General features: G+C 41.8%; 1 protein-coding gene and 1 long non-coding RNA gene across 4 annotated transcripts in view; both read left to right on the top strand.

Moving 5' to 3' along the window:
- Positions 1 to 24,249, top strand: part of PALLD (palladin, cytoskeletal associated protein) — a 406,924-nt gene that overhangs the window by 306,903 nt on the left and 75,772 nt on the right. The window lies entirely within an intron of this gene.
- On the top strand, positions 9,939 to 22,391 carry LOC128776528 (uncharacterized). The gene is made up of 2 exons (XR_008421637.1): positions 9,939 to 10,260; positions 21,261 to 22,391. It is a non-coding gene; the product is annotated as an uncharacterized LOC128776528 (long non-coding RNA).

Raw genomic sequence — 24,249 nt, 5'->3', positions numbered from 1 at the left:
GGAAAAAAGATTTGGCAGGTCAAATGTTCTGCTTGTGTACAACTTCCAAACTCCAAGCATAGGAGACATAAAGCTATAATAATTATCATTATTACTGTAATTATAATTATTCTGTAACTTACAGGATGGGAGGGGGTCCAGGCAGTGGCAGGGGAACTCTAGACCCCTGCTGTGCTTTCTCGTCTTCAACTGTCTGGAATATTTAGTTGAATCTCTTATAAGGGAATAATTGGAAGGAATTACTTTGACTCATTCCATACCCCTCCCCAAATTAGCGTGGACCAAATGGCTTCATCTTAAATTTTCATGTTCGAAGCTATGTATCTATGAACCAAATTGTGCCAAAGGTAAAGCTGGAGATGGAAGTCTGAAGCATACCCTCAGCCAGATAGTGTCTGGTGAATTGAGTTGATTACCTGTTTGTTCTCCACCCCTTTCTATCTTTGCTTAAAACCATGAGATACTAAGTTTTTTGGTCATTTATCCTTGTTAGAAAAATATTTTGTATATATTATGTGAATGTGTGTGTACATCTATATACAAATATGTACATACAGGTGTATTTCATGCATGTGTATGTGAAAAAAATATGTACGTATTATGTATGACATATGTTGTAAATATACACAAAGATAGAAAGGTTTAAAGGATAAGATGAATATAGAGATTTTAGTATGTTTTTTACTTCTCAGTGGATTATCATTGAAAACTACTGCTCTCTGTAATGCCCCAATACCCATTTGAAATGTTGCCACAAAAATCCTACACCAAGCTCAGGGTGGGTTGACCTTAGGCCTCATCTTAGAACCATTTAGCTGAAGAAAACATGCAGCTCAGCCTCTTCAATGAATAGATGAAGAGACCATGAGACTAAGGGACTTTTGCCTGAATATCTCATTTCTAAGCACTTGATGAGATGATTTGTTATATTTAGAGCCTGGTATACTTGAAATTTGTTAAGGTGGTAGCTCTTAAGGGGCATCTGGGTGGCTCAGTCAGTGAGGCAACGGATTCTTGATTTCAGCTCAGGTCATGATCTCATGGTTCGTGGGTTCGAGCCCCACATTGGGCTCCATACTGACAGTGCAGAGCCTGCTTGGGATTCTCTCTGTTTCCTCTGTTTCTGCCCCTCCCCCGTTCATGCTCACACACATGCACACTCTTTCTCTCTCTCAAAATAAACCTTAAAAAAAATTTTAAACCACCATGTTGTGTACCTTAAATGTATACAATTTTTTGTTTACCAATCACAGGTCAATGAGGCTAGGAAAGAAATCAGTTTTCAAAAAATAAGTCTGAGTAGGTATATGATAACAATGAACTGAGTGTAGCCATTGCTTTAGCAAATAGCTGAGCTTTTTTGGTAGCAAAAGAGCTCTTTGCTCACCATGAACAGTGGAAATGGAAAAAGAACTCCTTAGGAACTTAAAAAGTGAAAGGTAGAACATTTTGCAGATGAGGTTGAATGACACCAGATCAGTAGAAGCTGTGGGCCAAGTGGCTGTATAACTGTAACTGACAGCGTGGTAACCCAGGAAGTATCCGGAGCTGCAATGCTAACTTGGAATGACAGATCACCATGTTGTTAGCCTGCAACCCAAGGCCAACTCGTTCTTCAGACGCAAGGCCAACTCGTTCTTCAGACGCAAGTCCAACTTCTAAGTGCTTAGGGATTTTTGTTGAGCCTTTTAAGGGTATTCACATGAATTAACTAGTGTGCTTTACCTACACTCCCGTAATTTACTTTCAGTGGGCAGTTTTATTTTCCCAGATGTGCAGTCTGTTCACAGGCGAGTTATGAGTAATTAACTCGTAAAAGGAATGTCCGAATGAATGAACAACTGCAAAGCACCTGTTGTTAACAGCTGATTTTGTCTCCTCACTTGGATTATAACGAGCTTGAGCATATGAGACTGTGTTTTCTTCTTTTAAAACCTTGTGACACCTACTGGTTTAGGTTCACACAGAATACGCCGTGAATAGAGACTAAGTGGTAGAGTTTGTCTTTATATCTGACGAAAGGAAAGTGTCAAGAGTTCAGACAAACATCAGCTACCTAAGATTAGAGCTACATTATGACTTTTATAGGCCCTAGGCTCTTTTATCTTGGTGTGTCCCTTTGTCCATTAAAAAAAAGTTAGAATTGTATTGTTAACTGCATTGGTATAGAGATGAATGTAACCCAAGTTAGGTTCATTATTGTATAGTAGTCCTCATTATAATTCTTACATTTAGTTTTTCCTAAGTATAAAAATACTTAAAACTAAAAGGTTTCTTGTGGGCTGCCAAAAGTGTTGTGGGCCCTAGCCACTGTGTCCAGAGTGCCTGATGAGTATATTGGCCACCCCTAAGGTTATGGATGCAGGAGCTTCATAAACCACAAATGTCCTCATCTATCTATTTTTACTGTCATTGTAGTAAAGAACGTTGCTAGCCACTTGTAACTTCTTCTGGTTTTCCTGATGCTTCTCTCTGAGTAACAGGTGGTTCAGGGATTTCCAGGATTGCAATTCCCTTCTCCTTAAGTAGCACCAGGTGGCCCCGAAAAGCCGGAGGCTGCCCCGCAGCCTGCACCCTGCTAGAGCTGTTCACGCGGTCTTTCAGCCATGTCGTGATGACTGTGAGGCAGGTAACTGAATCCAGAATGAATCCTTCTGTGATGCTGAAAGACTGTGCCTTTGTTCTCTGATATGGAGTCAACTTGAGAGGATCATTTTTGTCAGACCAGTTTATCCATTGCTGGAACGCAAGGTTTTGTTAAGTGTCATCCACTTGGGCAAACAAACAAGGGAACAATGACACCAAAGTTATGTCAGGCTTCTTCCGTGCCACCCACAAGTGAAGATGGAATAATGTTGCCATCTATAAGCTAATGAACTAAATGCAGCTGTGGTGCTAAACATGTATGTACCTGTTGCTAATAAATTAATCTCTATTGAAGCTTTTCAAAAATTGAGATAATGATTGGCAGAAGGCTTGGTTTTCAGGAGGCAAGACTGAATTTAGTCCTTATGATTGCTGTCTTTTTCTTTCTTTTTTTTTTTTTAATTTTTTTTTTTTTAACGTTTATTTATTTTTGAGACAGAGAGAGACAGAGCATGAACGGGGGAGGGTCAGAGAGAGGGAGACACAGAATCTGAAACAGGCTCCAGGCTCTAAGCTGTCAGCACAGAGCCCGACGCGGGGCTCGAACTCACGGACCGCGAGATCATGACCCGAGCCGAAGTCGGACGCTTAACCGACCAAGCCACCCAGGCGCCCCTGTCTTTTTCTTTCTTGAATTGAAAACTTTACTTTCTGAATCTTAACCTTGTCAACTTTGCACAGAAATGACACTTTTTAAACTGGTGCTCTCAGCTCCGATGACTCGCAGCACAGATCTTCTCTCTTTGAACTTTATTTATGTGCCACATTTCATTAAATTTCGTCACATATTATGAAAGATGTGGCCATTTGAAAACATTTAATAGGTCGCTAGTTTCTCTGAATAAAGCAGATTGAACCAAAGTTTACTTTGAAATGTCACTTGATATCATCCCGATCAAGTGACCACATTACCTCAGAATCAGTTTCCTTTGTCTTGGGTTACTAAAAACAAAAAGACGGGGTACCTGGGTGGATCAGTCAGTTAAGCATCTGACTTTGGCTCAGGTCATGATCTCGGGGTTTGTGAGTTCGAGCCCCGCGTCGGGCTCTGTGCTGACAGCTCAGAGCCTGGAGCCTGCTTTGGATTCTGTGTCTCCCTCTCTCTCTGCCCCTCCCCTGCTCATGCTCTGTCTCCGTCTCAAAAATAAATAAAGCATTAAAAAAAAAAGACAAATATACTGATACAAGAATAATGATCTTAATTCCTTGGGACCATAGGACTCTCATTCGCATCTAGTGAACTCATACATAAAAATCTTTATTTTTATCTCTTGAAATCTTTTACTTCATTGTATCAGTGGCAACACAGTATAATGGACCCATCCTTTAATAGGCTTATAACAGGCAGTATCAATGTTATTGTCAGTTGTTGTAACTGTCCATCATATAAACTGTATATCAGATAAATTCATTCTTTTAATTACCAAATATTTTAGTTACCAAATATTTCCTCTTATGAGTTTTATGATCTACAGTGAAAGAGTTTTCCATTGTAAAATGCGTCTATTAAGTTTTTATTTTTAAAGAAAATTTAATTAGAATATTTACCCCTTATTCTCTCCCTTGTCTCATTCCCTTTCTGTGCTAGAGCCTTGGTTTGCACATTTTATTGTGTCAAAGATGTATACAGTAAAACCTTGGATTGCAAGTAACTTCTGTGAGTGTTCTACAAGATGAGCAAACATTTCTAATAAATTTTAACTTGGTAAACAAGTGATATATGTCGAATGTCACATGATCACAACTGAGCCAATGGTTCTTGAAATTCGCTTTGATATCCAAGTTCTTTGGATTACAAGCATGTTTCCGGAACAAATGATGCTCGCAAACCAAAGTTTTACTCTACCATAAAATAATCTCCCCAATTCTTAGTAGTCAGGTATCTTTGCCCACAGACTTTTCATTGCTGCCCTCAACCAAATCCCTGTGTATTTCCCTAATGAGAAAAATTAAGTACTTTAGAGAACATAATCCTATTAATATGAACCAAAGGATTAGTTTATTAATTCAAGGGGATGGATGCTCAAGTTTAGGATGTAAAGGATTTGGTCGAGGAAAGGTTTCGGAGTTAGGGAAAACAGGCCCAGTGCCCTCCTCCTGGCAAACGTTTGCGTTTAAATTGTCCTCCTGAGAAAGGCACTGCAACACTCACAGCAGCTCCATTACTGAGGTAGTTTCACTTCCTGTGTTTCTGGGAGCAACAATGGAATGCTGGCTGATCTGTTTGTTTTCGAAGTGTCCAAAGCATCTATGTGAAATGTAACACAAGCTTCCTTATTTTGCTGTCACCAGAAGTAATAGTATCAAGAGAATCATCTCACCCATAACCTCCTGAGCTGCCGTTGGGATTAGTATAAAATCTGAAAATGTGTAATCTTAAACTGATTATGTCATATTTATCTATTATCAGTCACTGTATTTTTAAGGCACAGCTTAAGGTATTTCTAATGTAGGATGAAGTTAAACTAACCAGTCAACTGATAACAGTATTTCGCCATTGACTCAGGAGAGTCGCATAAAAGTCAAATTCCGGCTCTTAACTATGCCTTTTCAGTAATCCACGTGGAATCTGTGGATGATTCCATCAGAGCCAGCATAACTCATTTGATTTGGAAAAGGATACTCAATAATGAGTCAGATTCTTCTGTGGGTGAAGCAGGACATGGTTAGAAACTGCCTTAACTATTTCAGGTCACACTGACACTGTGTACAGTTAAACTTTGTAGTAATAAATTGCCGATTTACTGTTGGACATCGTAGTGTCCTGAGATTGTTAGTGGACTCACCATAATTATGCACTTTTCACTCCAGATTTATGTTCTCTGGAGTTAACAATTTATGCCATTCATTGTTCCTCCACTTGCTTACCCACTGTTTGGTTTTGGATAAGTTACCTAACCTCCCTGTGCTCACCTTCTTCCTCCATGAAGAGGGTCATGGCCATAACAACCATATCTCCCCACGGGTTGTAGAGTAAGATAAAATGTGAGAACGTGTGTGAAGTAATTGGCATAGTGTCAGCACAAAGTAAAGTTCGGGTTATTATTTTCTAGTCCGTTCCTAACTAAAGACTGTATTGTGTAAAATACATTCCTGAGACACTAGAAGGTTATAAATATACACATTAAAAGGGGAAGAACACCAGCCTCTACCTTCTACATATCAAACACCATGTTAGGCACTATACACGCAGCCTCTCACTTTATATTCTCAACACTACTCCAAGGTAAATACATTTACCTCCATTGTTCGGATGAGAAAACAAAAGCTCTGTGAGTTTAAGGTCATGGAGACGGCCTCTGATTGACCCCAATCTGTCTGGCTCCACAGCCCATGCCCTTTACAGGGTACCCTTGTAGTAGATCCCTTCAGGCCCCTGCTGGCTCAGATTCTGTGCTTCCTCTCGAGTTGCTTGGAGGCTCAAGGCTTACTTTGCTCACACAAATGCGATCCGTTCTTTTGTTTACAATTGCAGGATCTTTTTTTTTTTTTTAATTTTTTTTGCATTCCACAACTGCAGACCTTCTGGTTGTCGTGTTCCCTCTCACATGCTCTTTTATGTTCATTGGGTTCTAGTCACATTTACACAAGTACAAACAGTCCATTTCTTTTCCCCTTCTCCCTCCTCTTAATAAAAAGCTATGTACAAACCAAAGAGCCAGAAAGTTCTCTTGGCCAATGAAATACATTAATTTGTTTTTATGTTGAAACTATGAATTGTCCTTGGAGGCTTGCCCTGTACCTCCTCCCCTAATGGTCTGTCTTCATGATCAAATAATGCACAGTGTTTAGCCTCTTGAGAAGATGCACATTTTCATGTTTAAAGATTTCTTTTGTTAAAATAATTTGGTAGTTGTTGTTATGGAAACAAATGTGTTTCGTATAAAATGCTGCACTTCATTAGAAAAGGTCCATATTCAAAGTGGTCCAAGAGTTTTTAAAGGTGTACATCTTTTAAAATGAATACAGATTAAAGTTAATCTGAAGCATTCTACTCCCAGAAACATTTTCACAGAAATAATATTAATTGGAACCAACATCAGATAAAATCTATACTGGCTGTATACTATTTTCCTAGGCTTGTTCTTGCTGGCTGTATGTGATTGGGAAGCATTGCAAAAGTAGTTACCTATAATGAAAGAAATGGTCCATTCAGCCACGATTTTGTACCTTTAAAAGTATAGCAACAGCCAAATCAGCAACTTTTTAAAAATAATATCAAAGTGACAGAAATGAATGGAAATATTCCCTTATGCTGAATTGATATCAGAACGTATTGTGCACAGCATTGATCACTCTGAGAGAATACGTAGCAAAAGCCTCCATATAGAAAATGTGCCAACCCCAAAGCCAAGAGTTAAGAAAATCCCAAGGTTTGGGTAATTTTCATTAAAATATTATTTTAGATAAAATGCCTGAAGATATACTAACATTCTTTTATTGCTACATGTAAATAAAGGGAATGAAAATACAGATTTTGGCCTTAATTTATATGTTAGAAAAGCATGGTTGAGCAATCAGTGTAGAGTTGGTAGTTTTGTTGTTGTTGTTGTTGTTTCTTGAATGGGCATTTGCTGATGCTATCCATTTTATAAACTATTGTTCCCTATGCTGTGCATATCTGAGATAGGTGCTGTGTGGCACCAGTTAGCAGTTATATCTGTATATCTATATATATACTCTATGGTTTAGCTTCACCGCCAAGATCTTGTTTGTTCAGTGAACGCCATTTGTTTTTAGTTGTCTTTTGTCATTCTGTTAGTTTTTAACCACCTATGTTTCACCTTTTTCATTTGTGCGAGAGAATATGAAAAGAATATGAAAAGGAATGGTTTGAAGGATTACTTTTACCCGTTCCACATTTCTCCCCAAACAACCAGGCCCTTGAGCAAGTTATTTCATCTCCACAATTAAATTTGCCCATTTGAAGCCATAGGTCTGTGAGCCAAAGCATGCTAACAGTGAAGCTAGTCAAAAGTCCTAAAACACAACCCTTTAAGTCCTAAATGTCAAATATTTCCAGTGTGGCCAGACAGAATCCAAAGAGTGCAGCCCCTGGTCAAATAAAAGTTGATTGCATACTTGTTCTCTATGCCTTTCATCTTACCTTAAAACCGTAGAACTTTAAGGTTTAGCTAAGGGAGAATGAAGAAGAACCATCTAAAGAGAAGGTTGTTGATCAAAATCCTCACTATGCACGAGAGGATAGAGTGTTCTTTTTCAGGCTCGGCAGAAATTCCTATCAGTGCTTCTACAGATAATAGTTTTCACAGTTCTGGGACTTGCCAGAGTGATAGCTAAGATGTATCCACGCCTCCCACGCTTCATGCATAAGAGCCTTAAAAGTTGAAAACGTTAAAATATTCAGTGTTTTGCACCAGTTCCTTAAATCCCCCTGGATTTGAGCTCTGAGAAATGAAAACTGGTCCACACGAATGCTGCTTTCTGGGCTCCTATGGAAGGAATAAGGCAGAGATGGCAGATCTAAGGGGTCACCCTTCTTATGCTGCCTCTTGAGAGTAAAGGAATTGGATGTTTTCTTGCAGCTAATCAACCTGTCTGTTCCACCCTCCACACCCTCCCGTGGTGGGGAAGCATGTGAGGTGGTAGTAACTCATGCTTATCTAATTTATTCCTTCTGTGCTCTTGCTGAGAATGGACTCTTAGATCATAATATTTTAAAATTTAAGAACCGAAACTTTAAAATTCATCAAATTAATCCCATTATGGTGGAAGTAAGAAAACTTCACAGAGTTCCACAGTTAATGGCACAGATCACTAAATCCTAACTCCCATTTTAGAGTTCATTCTTCACTGTCCCACTGCAGCCTGCAAAGAAAACCCTGTGATGCGCCAAGTGATGTCATTGCTGCCGCCCTCATGGCCATTTGACACGGGAATGAGCACCCGAGAAAGTCAAAGGCAAAGTTAAATAGTGAAATACTGAGGTTTTTACCTGCTCATCTTCTCAAAAATTGAAAAGATGGCAGTGCCTCGGGCTCTGCCTAGAAAGAGGACTGCATTATATTGTAGGTTAAAAAAAAAAAAAGTAGGTTACAGATTCATATGTAAATGATGATCTCATCTCGGTTTTATAATGTGTTTAAATACACATACAAAAGTCTGGAAGCAAAGACTGTAGGCTGTTAACAGTGTTTATCTCTGGTAGAATTACGGTGAAATATCCACTTTTGGTTTATTTGAATATTTTACAGATATTTTAAATTTACAGATCTATTTCAGAGAGAGGAAAGTAGAATATCTGGCTCAGGGCTGTGAACCTAGAAACCCGACTGCTCAATACTAATAATGAAGGTAGGGATAAAATTACTGGGTACTTTAAATATGCAGTCCACTGGCTATTCAAATCTAGTTGGCATTATTGGCAGTTATTTGAAAGGACCTGCCCCAACAGTAGATGTTCAGTAAATGTTAGGTACTAACATTCATTCATTTATTTTACTGACAGCTTGTTGTGTGTAAAAGAAATTTGGTCACAGTGGTCAAGGAGCTTGTAGGAGAAATAGGACAGAAATAATCGTGTGCCAAACTGACTACTGGAGGATTACGCACAGAGGGAGGGTTGGTGAAAGGAAAAATTGCTGATCTGGCTGGCTTTAGGTTTGGGCCCACAATAAATCAAACAAATTTTATGCAGGAAATTAATTTGGGAATTAATGTGTCCATTTCCTACTTTAAAACACTCTAGAGTCATCCCCACGTAGGTTAAAACAAGTGACTCAGGGCCTCTTGTAGTTTATGACAGAAGAAAAAGGCCGATAGGGAACGCGTTCCTAAGATGTTGCTAAATCAGAATGAGTTACACTTCTTACCCTAAGGGTTCCTAAATTTAGTTATTCATTGACACTCAGAACAGAGTAAACTAATGGAAATCTAGAAATTATCCTTTTACTTTAAAAGAGCGTATCACAGGTTACTTTGTACTTTTTAATTTAAATGCTGCACGTTCTGCTTGTACCTGCAAATCTGTAGCACCCCAGTTAAATATGAGTAGCCCTCGGGAACTGGACCCTCCCTTACCCCAAGCTCCAGCCCGGAGGATTCATTCCTTCGGGGCTGCTTCCATTACACCTCCGGCTTCCATTCCTGGCCCCGGGGAATGTTGCCCTGGAGTCAGAGTCATTGGACATTTCTTTTCTTTTTAGTCTATAAAGGAAAAACAATCATAAACTGGGGGGAAATCATCCTGACTTGGCAGCCAACATCTCCATTGGCCTGGGGGCGGGGGTGGGGGGAGTTAAATTCTTTCCCATTATCAATTCTTCCTGAAATTTCTGAGAAAGCCTGGTTCATCGCTGGCTGCCCTTGGAAGGGGCACCAGAAAGATGCAAACGGAGGAGGGTGGCCAGAAGGAGGGGGCGGGAAGCCTTGGCTAACCTGGGGCCGCTAGCTTAGTTAGGCTCGAGCCACGCCTCCTCTGAGGACTCTTATTTTGAAGGACCATAGACACAAGCCTTTCAGAGATTCACTGAGTCACACAGCGGTGCTGTGCAGCTCCGTATAAAGCGCCGGTACCTGCTGGTGGCCACAGCCCGCTGAGCCGGCAGGACTGGGAGTAAAGGAGCCCCGGGGCCCCAGGCTCTGAGACCCGAGGTAGGCGCGGGGGGAGTTGGCCCCTTGACTGGTAGAAATGTATGAATTAAAAGGAGCGGAGGGTTCGGTGGTCGGCGAGCTAGGGTGGGAGGGCTTTAAAAGTGGACGAGGGGGTGGGGAGCAGGGAGGCAGAGTAACTTCTAAATGCAGACTTTCCACCCGAGGAGGGTCCTTTCACGGAGCCCTCTCCCTCCCCCATGCCTGATCAGAGCAAGAATCACTGAAAACAGTTCCAGATGGGAATTTTGCTTCATCTTAACAGGATCGGGACTGGAGATGCTTTGCTGCCACGGATGATCCCTCCCTCATAAACTTTTCTGGCCCCATCCCTCGCTTATCGTGGCCCCACTCAAACGGGGATCAAACCTGTTGTGGAAGGGCAGAGAAAGCGAGGCTGGCGGAGATTTAAGGGATGAGGGGATGACCTCATTCCCTGGCCGCTGGAGGGGGATGCAGCGGGGGAGAAAGGGTCCATAGGGTCCGTTCATCTGGAGCCATACCAGAGCACTGCGCCCTTGCCCCTCCCCAACCCCATCCTCCTTTCTTTGGGGGGAATTCACCTCAGTACCATTCAAAGAAAGTTTGCTTGTCACTTGAGGGCTTTCCCCCGACCAGGGTGCTGTGGCTGGAAGGCAGTAGGCTGGTCTTGCGAGGCTCGCTGGTGGAGAGGGGGTCTGCAGCTCCGCCCCTGCAGTTCCCGGTGGGAGCTGCTTTGTTAGCTGCGCTGGGCGGGCGCGGGCGCGGGCCCCTGGACGTGGCTGCAGAGTTAGCGGCGTGCAGCGACGGCCACGGCGGGGCCAACGAGAAAGGGTTCTGTGAACGGTCAGGCTGGCCCACTCTGGTATGCTGTGTGTTCAGAAGTCTGCAGAGCTGGGAGCTGGCCTCCGGAGGAAACGGACCCCACCCTGGGTCTGGGGGCTTCTTCCCTGTTTGCCTTATTTAACATTCGGGGAGGTTCTGTCTGGAATGGTGAGTGGTTCTGACTCCAGAATGGGAGAGTTTGGCCACTTGAGCCCTGAGTCAGGCTAGCGAGTTTTGCACTTGCTGGGGACTGAAGGGGGCGCACAGGCATCTTTCCACCCTGCTGAGCTGGGACCAGCCTAGCCCAGTTGCTGGTCTGCAGGCCAAACACCAGGAGGGTATGCATTCTTCAGACCCGGGAGTCTCTAGAGCCCCGTGCTAGCTGGATCTACGTTTTGATTTGTAGTCAAAGAGAACTAGTATGAGAAAGGCAGAAATGAACGGACCCGATTTTTGGAGGCATGAATTGAAAAACTAACCATCACACCCACTCCCCCACCTCCCCCATCCTCCAGGCTCAGCCTTGGTCTTAACCAACTTTGGAAACTGCCAAGTTTTGCCTTTCAGGACACCTTCTTAGTTGTGTTATGAGGCTCCTGTCAGAACTGCATCAACAACAGCCACTAAGGAAAAATTGTCCCACTAATTGTCCAGGCATTTTGGTTTGGTTTGCTTCTGGAGCTCACAGTACATTAGCTTTTTTACTATATTTTCACGTCCTCAAGGAAAGGGGATATTACTTGCAAGATCTGGCAGACTTCGATTTCGTGATAAGTGAATTTTTCCTCCTAGTCTGTATACATTGATTGATACGGGCAACAGTATGAAGTATACGCATCCGTATGCCTTACAGTGAGTGCCTTCTTGTACTTTGAACAATAAATGTATGCTAAATAGGCAAGAGTTATATAACCAGCAGGTATTTCAACTAATTCCTGAGCTTTATTTTTTATTTATTTTATATAAAATAAGATTTGTTTGATACTTATCTTTTTTTGTCTTTAGAATGAGGGTTGCCCAGTGCCCATGCCACATCCATTAATCAGAAACTAGGCAAGTACAGCAGATAACAAACGTGCCAGCATTCTAACCATCTCTTCAGCTGTGTGAAAACTTGATCCGAGTGAAGAGCATGGGTAGATGGTTAAGAAAGTAACATAGCTTTCTTTTGGGGGACTGTTGGAATCCATGAGTCCTAATTTGACAGCTCGTGTAATAAAGTAGCTCACCTGCTTTGAATAGTGTAATGACTGCATGTCCAGTCTGTCGCAAGTGAGGACATTGACTAAGTAAACAATAGGGAAATGTCCTGTGTGGAGTAGCCCTGGTATGCTTCAGTATGTCTTTGTGTGCTTTAGTTGACTTTTAAGACTTTCTAAGATTAACAGAATGAAATTTGAATGCCACTCACCACATTGCTCTGTGGTTGATCTCAAATACCGTACAATATTGTCATCTCTGTAGAAGGGCTGTAGTATTTGTCCTACTTGGAGAATAGTTGCTTCTTTCTACCCCCAAAATATTATTTTCCCTAGACTGTAGTAATTCTTCTACTCTACTATATTTGAAACAACTATGTATTACTGAAATTTCCTGGAAATTGTCAAGGAGTCTGCACTGCTCAAGGTGGTGAGGATATTATTTCAAGAGGAAGTTATTAATCTGTTCAACAGTTGTTTGATTTTTACTCCCACTTTCCAGATCTTTTTTCACAATCATTGAGAACTGTAAAAATATGTATTAGACACCATCTTCCCTTCGGTGTATGTTTCAACATAAACAATTTCATATCAAAAGGTATTGTACTTTTTCAACATTTCTTTCAGAAGATCCAGATAAACATTGGGTAATCAAAGTTCACTATGCTTCTAAAATTGCCTATTGTTCAGTATCTTGCAAAATAATTCTCTTCAAGGAGATTGGGGGGGAGGAGGACAGACACTAAATATAAGCTTTAAAAATTAAAGTTATTTTAAAAGAGCACTCAACTCTTTTTTGAAAGTTAAATATATTGGTTCATCCTAATAATTAAACACATCAAATATATTGGTTCATCCTAATAATATTCTTTTGAGACACAGAACAAGAAGTGAAACTCTACCAGACTTTAAAGACAGGTGTAGGGAACATAAGAGTTTTGTCCAGGATCATACAAAGATAAAACTGAGGCACTTAATTCTGCCTAGTTCTGTGTCCCAGGTTTCTGGCTCTAGAAAATCCCTGTGAGGCTGCACTTATTCAAGAGCTGTTTTAAAAAGGATTTTGTCAAAGGATAAAGAATTAGCTGAGAAAGGTTTCATCCAAGGAGATTTTATGAATAACATGCAGTAGCCCATTCTTGTGGGGAAGGTCTGGAGATATGGTGGAAGTAAGGAAAGCCTGAGGTGTCCAGGAAGGAGAAACGCCATTCTGACACCAGGGCGTTTACAGCTTTCTGCCCAACTCCACTAACTACTAATGGCACAGACTTCTTCCTGAGCAGTAAGTCTTCGCTGTCTTATGGTTATGTGCTTTAGGGTTAACCGTAATATGTAACATATGCCATTCCAGTTAGGCGAGCTCCCTTACTTGTATATTTTGGATAACGACTGCAAGGACAGAAACCGAAAATGTGGGATGGTTAGTTAACGTCTGTTCCCGGTCTCCCACTCAATGAGCATTGGCCCAACTGCCAAAGCTTCACCACTCTGGGAAGCTAAGATGGTGATTTTCACAGTTTGGCATGGACTTTTGGAAGGCATAAAGGCTTATTTGATGGAAAAGATTTCCTCCTGAGGGAGAAGCTGCCATTTGCAGACAAGGTGTGTCAGCCAGAAGAAATGAGCAAATAACCATTTTCTGGTTTCTATTGGCAAAATGTTGCATTTTTTTTCTCTATGTAAGTGTTAAAAATAGATTCATAGGAAGACACACAAAACCAAGTAAAAAGAATAGACACTGAAGTTTCACCAAGGGGAAGGAAGAGAACTAACTTTTGTTAAATAGCTATCACTAACCAGGCTCTGCCGGATGCGTCAGGTTCTTTTGTTTGTTTGTTTGTTTACTTATTTATTTTGAGGGAGAGAGAGTTTGCAAGCAGAAGAGGGGCAGAGAGAGAGAGAGGGAGAGAATCCCAAGCAGGCACCTCACTGTCAGCACAAAGTTGGGTGTATGAACTCACGAATTACAAATTCATGACCTGAGCTGGAATCAAGAGTCAGACACTCAACCAACTGAGCCACCCAAGCTCCCCATGTTATGTTCTTTTACGACACTCAGTTCTCACAAAATTCTCTGAGCTAGACCCAACACATTTGCTGGTATTACAGAACTAGGATCAGGTACCCCATCCAAATAGAAATGAAGTTCCACTCGACTACCATACATAAGACTCTTCAACTTGATCCTCCTTTTCATGACATTTGTGATATCTTTGTGAAATTGCCAACCCTACTGAGAATTAGCAACCCTCTCCTTTCAGATGGGTTAGATTCTGAATGTGGATTTGTAAATTAGTTGCTGAGAATTCTGAACATACTTTTTTATTGAAATTATGTCCCACTTTGTGGTTAGGTTCCCAGGACAGCCCAGAAATCATAGCTGAAATATTCTGCTTTATTAATAGTACCATAGAACTGAGCCACTATATATAACATGGGTTTTGTGGGAACATGCACTCAAAGCTCCAACTTGATTTTTTTTCCCAAGGTTTTTAATCCTAGCAACAATGGCTGAAAGGACCCCACCTTCTCTTTTTCCATTTAAACCCTAAAGGGAAAATAAAGGTACGGAGAAGTACATTTCCTTTCATACTCCCCTTGTGCTAACAAGAGACCCCACCCTGGAATTGCAGAGCCACGGGAAGAGAGGGTCCCAGCAATAGCTGTCTTTGTTAACAGCAGAGGGGGAAGAGAAGAATGGGAAAAGGGCCCAGGCAGTAGGGCAGAAGTGAGGCCCATTTGTCAGCTATGGGACCTATTTTGGATGGCCAGTCAATGCGAGATGCCTACTGGTTATTTCCTTACTGAACATAATTTTTACCATAGAACCTCAGTCTAGACATTAGTACTACTGAGTTGTATTTCATTATTTTTATTTTTATTTATTTTAAATTTTCTTATTTTAAAAAATGTTTTTATTTATCTTTGAGGGAGACAGAGAAAGAGAGCAAGCAGGAGAGGGGCTAGAGAGAGAGGGAGACACAGAATCCGAAGCAGGCTCCAGGCTCTGAGCTGTCAGCACAGAACTTGATGCGGGGCTCCAACTCATGAACCGTGAGATCATGACCTGAGCCGATGTCGGACGCTTAACTCACTGAGCTACCCAGGCACCGCATATGCTCATTATTTTTAAAGTCAGGATTAGGTTTTGAATGGAGTCTTTAATAATAGGAGGAAAACATATTCATAGACCTTTTATTTTTCTTCTTGATGCCAGTCCACCAAATTCCCAAACAAGTACCTGTTTGGGACTAGGTAAACTTAGCGTAACCTTGAATGCTAATGTATAATTATTATATTGTAAGTAACCATATAATAAGAACCATTTGTTGGACACTTCACACCAGAAAATGTGCTAAAATGTTTAACACACTTTGTCGTTTAATCCTTAACCCAATCCCACAATCCCATGGTACTGTCAGCACCACCATCTTAAAAATGACAAAAGGGAGATTTCAAGAGGGTAATTTGCCTGGAGTCACATGGATCAGAAATGGCAGGGCTGGAGCCTCATTAATTTGAAGATCCTTGAGCAAGTGCCCTGCGAACTGGCTGGACTCTGGGAATAAAGCAGTGGACACATCTGCAAAAACCCCTGCCCTTGTGAAGCTTCTTTTCCAGTGGTGGGATGGGAGACAAACCATAAACAAACTAAACACCCAGTGCTTCTGGTGGAGTTATGTGTTATGGGGGGAAATGAAGCCAGGGAGGAGGACAAGGAATGCCAGGTGGGGGTTGCAGCTTGATGAGACAAATATAGCAGAAAAGTGGCTCAAAGTCCACAAGATGAGTCCAGGAGTGCTGACACAATTGTTTCTCACAGCAAGCCATATTATTTTGTAACACCAAATGTTTGAGTGTGTGCCATCTTCATCAGTCACTGAATACTCCAGCAAGCGATTGGGGAGGGATCCAAGAACAAAGGATGAAGGGCTTGACATCGTCTGTCCAAAGGCCAGAGGGATCTGGTGCACAAGCAGAGCGCTTGGGCTTTGCAAACGACACAGAGGTGTCCCCATAGTCACCCTGGGAAGAAGGCAGTCTGCGGGCCAGAGGCAAAAGTGGACGGAAGAGACAGGGGGAGCTCATGGCAGTTCTCTACTGCGTGTTTCTGTTTTTCTCAGTGAACTGAGTTTCTCATGCAACTCAGAAAGCATGGTCATCAGTTGAGGGCAGGGGGAAAAGAGCATTTGAGGGAATTTTGAGGAGAGAGGAAGGTGTGAAACAGACACTTGGGAGAGGAGAAGCCTGAGTTTGGCTGGAGAAATGTACACACAGGGTCTGCCTAAGGTCAAATTCTGACTTCGGCATCCACAATATACTGTACCTCAGAATTCTGAATTCCGTAGTCATGAGAAGGACTGTCTTACTGTTTTTTTCTTTACACATCACTTCAGTGGAACAGAGCCCTGCACTTAGTATATGTGTGGTTTGTGTTGTTGATTGGCTGCTGTAATAACCTACCTATGCACTTGTCCAGAAATTTCTTTTTTTAAAAAATGTCCTATCCTAATCACATTAATCTCATTCCACTCTGAAATGCTCAGATACATACACTTCCTAAAACAGCACTGGTATACCAATTTATTCTATTCCTGATTATTTCACTGAGTTAATTTCTTTTTTTTTTTTTATTTTTTTAATGGTTTTATTCATTTTTCAAAGACAGAGAGATACAGAGCGCTAATGGCAGAGGGGCAGAGAGAGAGAGGGAGACACAGAATCAGAAGCAGGCTCCAGGCTCTGAGCTGTCAGCACAGAGCCCGACGCGGGGCTTGAACTCACGAGCTGAGAGATCGTGACCTGAGCCGAAGTTGGATGCTTAGCAGACTGAGCTAAGCAGGCGCCCCTCACTGAGTTAATTGCATCTCTCTAACATTAAGACTGAGTTTTTTAGACTCTGAAAGAGCTCTTAATGGTATGCTTTTTTTTTTTTTGTATTACCTTGCAGTGGCTACATAAATCAAACCTCATCTTTACCATATTATGCCTTTGTTGAGTGCAATAAAGATGCCTTCTACTTTTGTATCATTGCTGGGTGGTTAGCACACTGCAGGGACACACTATAGGTAGTCAGCTGGGAAACAGGAAAACCAATTGCAATGGTTAGAATAATGCAGGAAATAGATATTGGTGGTCTCAGCTAAATTAGTGGTAAAGGAAGTGATTGGAGTAGTTGGGTCCAGGCAAAGTTAAAAGATAGAATTGACTGCACTTGTTTGGTATTGATGGCATGCAAAAGGTAAGGGAGTGTGGGATGCATCAAGGATTCCTCCCAGGGTCCTGCCAGATGGTGGCTGGATAGGGCCAAGAGGGACAAAAGGTGGGACAGCTCTGAAGGAGGGGCAAATTTGGTTTTGAACCTACCAAGTGGAGGTATCCAGCAGGCAATTAGATGCCTAGATCTGACGTTCTGGGAGATCAAAGTGCGGACAGTGAGTTGGCAGTTATCTCCACAGGTGGTAATTAAAGCCTTGGGGGAAGATGGCTGCCCCAAAAAGAGAGTGAAAAGAGAAAATCTGACTCAGTATTTGGGGGGGGGGGGGGCGGGGGGAGTGAAGATCCTGTCATTTGACTAAGCTGTCGTCTGCAACATCTGCCTACTAACAGAATATTGAAGTTAAGCATATCCCAGTGTAAACCCACAAATGAACTAATTCAAAACTGGAGTTGGAAGAATTTGTAGTTTTTCTTGATCAAGTCTCATTTCCTACTTGTGTTCATAACCATACATGGATGCATTTATATGGAAGGTGATAGGTGGATTAAAAAAATCTATTTTAGGCACTTATTAATAGAGTGAATCCACACGTGCTCCATACTTTTCCTACACCTCACGTCACTGTGCTGTGTAACAGAGTGTTGGAGCACATACTGTTCACATCAGCAACTACAGATCCATCCCGGCAAGTGACCGGAGATACCCAGGGACAGTAGATAAGGAGCTAGACCGTGCCTCTCCAAGGGGAAGCTTGTATTTGCAAGAGACAATGCTACATAAGAACTTGCGAATCTCCTTGAAAGGCAGAAAAATCATGTAGGGATAAGACGGCAGTTGTCCAAGTGCAGGCTATTCCTTGGCCCATCTTCACAACCAGCAAGAGTTGTCAGTTTGCAACACACAGAATTCTACTGTTTACTGTCAGTGCATCTGCTTTTCCAGAACTCTTCAAGGTGGTGGTGGATGGTCAGGTAAACCACCAGGTACGTGAAGCTGTCAGACCTTTTCTGTACTCAAGTTGGCTTCCTTGCTTCAGGAGACAAATAAGTGATAAAATCTGGCAGTGCACTCGAGGAAGTTACTGGGAATTATTTTATATTTAGAGATTTAGATCCCGGCCCATCACAAGCGTACCAAGGTTGAGACTTATGAAATCCATTTCTTTTGATAAGGGCCAAGTTCTCATTCCTGTAAAAAAATACCAGGGCTTTTGCTGCATCCCAGTAGGGTTGGTGGGTCGGGCAGCTGTCCTTCCCTCCGCCCTACAGATTAAAAAGTATAAAGTGTGTAATTGGTTGACTCTGAAGGTGCAGTTATCGTGGGAACTTGCACCTCCTGACTCCCAACTCTGTTTTTCTTTCCAGCACACCAAGCATCCTGAGATGCAAGGTGATATTACCATCTGAAAGTGTGCACTCTGGGCAACTACAGAATTTTCTGAAAGCTTAAGCACAGATGGCAAATCTGGCAAAGTCCATGTAAGAACGCTGATTACAAGTTCAGGAGGAAAGGTTTTCAGGGTAAATGCTAAATGCTTCAGATCCTAAAGAGCAGTTTACCCGGGAAAAGAATCCCAACGGAAGAATCCGGTTGGGTTACCGAGGGAACCACACAATGACACTTTCTGCAACTTGGCCACCTGCCCTGGCCGGCAGCTGAGGGGAAAGTGTCACAGTGGTGTCGAGTGGACGGCTCAGCCATGGAGTGACAGTCCCTGTGTACCAGGTGCTCTGGCTGCTCCGCGTCTGTCCCCGCTGTGTACCTATAATGTCGGGAGCTCCCAGGCAGGCACCAGGTGACTTCTACAGCTCGGCTTCGAGCTTGACCTGCCTGGTGTTTATTGTCTCTCTGACCATATCATTTTGATTTTGTCTACTCATTAAGCCAAATGCAAATCTGATAATGAAAGAGAAGGCTTATCAGATTGGACTTTTAAATAGTGGCTCCGGTTGCTTCATTTTACTGTAATGTTCTACTTACATCTATAATCAGGTCGCCTTTCAGAATGACATTGATAATGAATGATTTCACAGCCTGTGTGGTACGATAATTACTGGGTCACTGTGTTCGAAGTAAGCAAAATAAATTATGTAGCATTCACAGAGTAATACAGTACATTGTTAAATTTACTCATTTGAAGAATTAGCAAAGAATATGAGGAAGACTGATTATCTTGAGACAAAGTTTGGTGATATGGTTGGCTCTGCTCTGAAATGTGGGTGTAATTTTCTCTTTCACGCGATGGCTTTAATGGATTCTCTTCTGACTTTGAGCTAATCAGCTCATCCTTTCATTGCTGCTTTTGGTCTGGCTTCAAATACCGTATCCCTTCTGCAGTTTTCATTAAAAAAAGAATCGCTTTTGTTGGCGAGAGGCATTCAACTAAAATTATGAATCAGAAAAATAGGGCATTCTAGCTCTCGGCAGTCAGATTAAAGGTTAAAGTATTATGAAACCACAGGATCTGACTGAACCTGTGGGTCATATCCTGGCAAGGTTGACATACACCTGGTGTTCTCCTTGACCACCCAGAAATCTGCATCGTGGTGTAGTTGTCTTAAGTTGTCTGCATCTTGGTGTAGTGAGGCTCAGAAATGTGTCAGTGACTCACAGGCCTGTTGCTTTCATGCTGCCTCCTTTTATTTTCTGAACTAGCTGAGGAAATGGCAGTCATCCCGTCTGTCTTCTGATGTGCTGGGGGTTCTCGCTCAAGCTGTTCACAGCCAGCCGTCTTTTCCCAGGCAACCCATGTTGCCCCTGGGTCTCTGCTGGCCTCTCATTAAACTAGCGACTAGAGGAGGTGAGCTTCACTATCCTTAGCTTTACTCTCCCGGTGCCATGTGAGGAGAGAAACAAAAGGGCATTCCCATCCAACTCGGCCTCTTTCCTCTTCATTTTCTTTCCATGATCTCTTGGAGGGCATGATTAAAACATTTAAGAAGTTGATGACTTGATGGGTTGTGATTCCCTAGTCTTGGAGAAGTAGAAAGCTGTATCTCAGACATCAGTAAATGACACATTGTTGTTTACATCATAAGCCTGAGCGTGATCAGTAAAACTGTATTAGATGTAAAAGCTTCACAGAAATCCCAGGTGCCAGTTACGCGCCCCCCCCCCCCCCCCAAAATGATAGAGATGTTGAAACAAATGTGTGATTGTGTAGATATCATAGTACTCAAAGACCAGGGAAGTATATAATGTCATCTGACCTCACTCTAGCTTCTGTGGCTTTGCCAGGAAGGGATTCTAAAGGCAGCAAGGTTTACCATCAGTAGGCCATGTAGCATAAATAAAAGATTTCCTTACAAACGTTTTAGAATTTTGTATGCTAATTTATATTTCAGGACATAATACCCTTTGGGTATACTGTAATTTGGGAAACGGAGGATAATTAATGAGTTGGAGCAACCCCTGAGCTAGGGTAACAGAAAGTTTAGCTTGCAAAAATCATAGGTTCCATCTGGTCAGTTTATCTTCTGTTTAGCTCAAGTCAGAGGAAATTTACATAGTTTAGAAAGAGCATTTATAGTTTACATTTGATTTTCAGCGATCCCAGTTCCTAGACCTCAGGATAAACAGACTGCATATAGTACTTATGTACTGTGTGAGTTATGTTGACATAAGGCTGCAGCCATAGCCCATTATTCTAGGTAATAATTATACTATAATCAGAAAGTCTTCCCATTGTACAGTGGTTTTGAACTGTACGTGAGTAAATGCTTTTGCTGTTTTAATAGTCAAGTAGGTTCATCACATGAATTAGAGGTCTTCCATATTAGGCTTTTGGAGACACAGCCATCCTGGGGAACACATGAGGTCTTCAAGAAAAATGGAGCCTAACTGAATGCAGAGGCAAGCAGAGTAAAGAATTCAGTCAAATGATGTCATCCCAGAGAAGCAAGCCCATGCCCGAAAAACTGGCAGCAGCTTACCCATACCAGGCCACCTGAGACATTTCCTGGGCTGGAAACAATGTTACGGAAATGGAACTTCCCTGCCAAATTTACCACACCTTGCCCAAGCATGGGTACCTCTCCTATTGCCTCAAGAATAATCACAGCTTTACAGCACATCTACCAAGAACTTCCGTGAAAGTGAAGAAGGAATCAGTCATGCTTGTAATTTAGCAGACTAGAGGACAGTGTAGATGTGCTTCCCCTGCCCATTAAAAGTGAGGCTTTTAGAGGTACCTGGGTGGCTCTGTCGGTTGAGCATCCAACTCTTGATTTCAGCTCAGGTCACGATCCCAGGGTCATGGGATTGAGCCCCACCTCGGGCTCTGTGCTGAGCATGGAGCCTGCTTAAGGTTCGTTCTCTCTCTCTCTCTCTCTCTCTCTCCCTTTCCCTCTTCCTCCCGCTCTCCCTCTCCTTCAGCCCCTACCCCCCACTCTCTCTAAAACATAAATAAAAATAAATAAAAATGAGGGTTTTACAGTGTGCATTTACTGTGAACTATTATCCATGAGAAAGTAATGTATCTAGCTGTGAGAATCAAATAGCTTTGTCTTTTGTTTGGTTTCAGACCACAATTACCTCCAGAAAACAATGACTACATTACCATTAAAAATTAATAATCATGACCGTGCCTGGAAGTAAAAGTTGCTTTTTTTTTTTTTTAATGTTTATTTATTTATTTTGTGTCTGTGTGAGAGAGCCCAAGCAGGGGAGGGGCAGAGAGAGAGGGAGACAGAGAATCCCAAGCAGTCTCCACACTGTCAGCACAGAGCCCAGTGTGGAGCTCCAGCTCACGAACCATGATATCATGACCTGAGGTGAAACCAAGAGTTGGGCGCTTAACGGACTGAGCCACCCAGGTGCCCAAGATTGCTTTTGACTGGTCTTTCTCTCTACCCAAATCCACATGAATAGCTTTATTCATTCATTCAATAAATATTTAATGGTACTGTTAATTTTCAAAGTGTTTTTTATATACATTCTATATTCTTACAACAATCCTGTGAAATCCTTTTTATCCTTTAAAAATGTCACATATATATATATGAATATAGATGTGAAAATTCATATGTATATGACATTTTTAAAGGATAAAATACACACAGACACATATACATACATACATACATACACACACCTCTGTTTTAGAGGAGGAAAAAACGAACCTTGAGAAGGGGAAGTATTTCCCAGAGTGGTCAGGTAACATAGAGCTCACTCACTCAGCTTCCCTCACCGTGTCCTAGACTCCACTCACAACCACATACCCTCGATGTACAAGACTGTGTGACTGCTGTGGTATTCTTTAACCCATAGAATTCTAATTTTATCTAAGATTTATTAGAATATATGAGGTAAAAAAAAGTTGTGCCACAGGGACTTGAACTAAAACATCCTACAGCAAATTTTCCCTGCCAACTTCCTAATAAATGAAGGGTGAGTTCCAAACACTAAAAAGTTACCATTGGAGTATGACATGCTTTAAAATCTTTCCATATGCTTTTTAAAAAGCTAGCAAATAAATCCGGTATTATTCATTTACTCAGCAAACACTTACTCAATGTGTCCTGCACTCAGCAGGTCCCCGAATGAGTAAGGAAACGTTGGCCAGGCCTTCTCTTAGGTTGGGGGAGAGACGAGCCTGCAGCAGAATGCATTGGTGAGGACTATGCATTGAAGCGGATAAGGGGATGCAAAGCCCTCAAAGGAAAGGGTGCGTGTTCAGCCCCAGAAGCACCAGGGGAAGCTTCAGGAGACAGCTGAGACCTGACCGCAGACCAGTCTGAAAGAAGCTGAAGCTGGGTGGAAAAGGCAGCTTGGCTCCACACCCAAAAACTCAGAGGTGGAGAGAAGGTTATGTGCCTGGAGGGTGGCGGGCACTTGTATGGCTGGAGAGGATCCCACATGGATGGAGCTGGGGAAGGCTTCACCAGAGAGAGACAGGCCCTGCCTGTCACACTGAAGTGTCATGGAAAGTATGCAAATCACTTTTTCTGTGAAGGGATACAGTCACAGATTGGTCAAAATATATCGTATATGTCTATATAATGTGAGAAATCTTTCCAGATACTTTTATAAAGTATTTATTTTAGTATTTTAGGGCCTGTTTATCACTTCTTACTAACCCCTTTATTCTTCTTTCAGTAACATTATCTGATTTTGATTACCCATAAGACAGGTGGTTATGAGTTTAAGAGACTCTAAAATCATAACTTTCTTAAGAAAGATTATATAAAGAATTCGACAAATGTTGGTGGGAACTGGAGCCATGGTTTTAAATATTAACGTGATGTATTCTTCCAAAGGACTTGAGAGTCCTTTTCAGAGTGATTTGTGAAAAACTCTCAGAGGTACCACAAATTTAAATTAAAGTAATCTGAATGAGTGAAGCTTCCTCTTCCTGTAGTTGGAGATAGCAAATAGTTGTTCCAGGATCGTTGTTCTTACTCCTCTCACTTCTTTCCCTTCCTGGTGGGCCCTTTGGCCAGTTCATTACTAAATTATCTGCTCTAACCTGAATTCAACTACTAATGCTATGACTTCACTCTTAAAACACCCCATGAACCAGGTATAGCACAACTGGTGAAAAAGCCTCTAGTTTGACAACACATCCTGATTAGATCTCTTCTTCAAACAGTACTTCCTGCAACCTCCCTCCTTCCCTTCTCCAACAAAATTCACTCTTTTATCACGAATGTGCAGATATTAACTTGTACATTTGGTGCAATTTTACACCTCTACACGCTTTACCACTTTCATTCTTAGATATAAGATCCAGAACAGGAAAATACATTGGAAGTGCTCTGTGGATCCACT

This window comes from Panthera pardus, unplaced genomic scaffold, assembly GCF_024362965.1.
Source record: "Panthera pardus isolate Hobbes unplaced genomic scaffold, ASM2436296v1 HiC_scaffold_13, whole genome shotgun sequence".
Taxonomy (NCBI): domain Eukaryota; kingdom Metazoa; phylum Chordata; class Mammalia; order Carnivora; family Felidae; genus Panthera; species Panthera pardus.
This window is presented reverse-complemented; position numbering and strand designations above follow the sequence as displayed.